A 1,073-nucleotide genomic window follows, 5' to 3' on the forward strand; every position below is an offset into this window, starting at 1 on the left:
CCTCCTTGAGTTGAGACGCAGCCACGCAGAGAGCTGAAAAGGCAGACTCAAGGTCACAAACCCGGGGCTTTCTCGCCTGTGGTGTGGGCCCAGTGTAGGGGCATGGGGCAGCCCCGGCCACTGTGCACCTCTCCCCGCTCCTTCCTCACCCCTGGGCCAGCCCCCACCTGCTCTGCTGCACGGAGGCTGCTGGGTGGGGCACCTGGTAACCTTGCGGAAAGTCTCAGAGACCCCAGGATACAGAAGCGGCTGGCAGAGTGTGATTCCTGTGTCATTTCTGAGCATGGTGGAGAGCGGTCTCTGTCACATCTGAACTCTCCCAACCAGAGAGGGGCCTCAGTCCCTCTTGGAGAAACAGGCTAGGTTGGTCCCCTGCGCACTCACCAGCATCCCGAGGACAGGAGTGACTGCAGCGTCTGTCAGACTCCTGCTGTGTGCACGTTTCTTAAGCGCAGGCTTCGAGCTCGTGCCCTCCCCGGGACCGTGTTCCCTCGCACCCTGCCTCACATTCTTCGGGTGGAGTCTGGAGAGCACCAGGGTGGCTTGTCCAGGCCCACGTGGGCACTGCCCCCGGAGCCAGAGCGGCAGGAGGGGATCCACGCGGGTGCATTCAGAGCAGCCCGGCACTGGGGCCTCCCCCGGAGGACGGTGTGCACAGTGCGGGGTACCGGAAAGCGAGGGCGAGAAGGTGGGGATCCCAGACGGGGCCTGGGGGGTCTTTGGTGATGTGATGAAGGCACTTGCAGTGCCTTGGAGACGGGAGACGTTAAGTGCTCGTAGCACGAGGTGGCCACGTGACTCGGGGGACGAGAGCGGAGAGCTGCAGGAAGGAACAGAAATGCTTTGCCCGGCAGCGCTCACACCGGAGCTAAACCCTCCTGTTACCGAACGCTCAAAACCATCGAGTGAAAAATGTTTTTAATACTTTCCACCTGTATGCCAAGCCAATGTGAACACTTCAGAGGCAAAATACAAAGGGGGCGGGGAGAGGAAAAGAAAGGCAAAAAGAAACTGGGTCAAGGTCAAACGAGGTCACAAGGGCGTCACCCTGACTGGAAAGAGGAGTAGTGTGA

The sequence above is a fragment of the Pteropus vampyrus genome, unplaced genomic scaffold, assembly GCF_000151845.1.
Source record: "Pteropus vampyrus isolate Shadow unplaced genomic scaffold, Pvam_2.0 Scaffold256, whole genome shotgun sequence".
Lineage (NCBI taxonomy): Eukaryota > Metazoa > Chordata > Mammalia > Chiroptera > Pteropodidae > Pteropus > Pteropus vampyrus.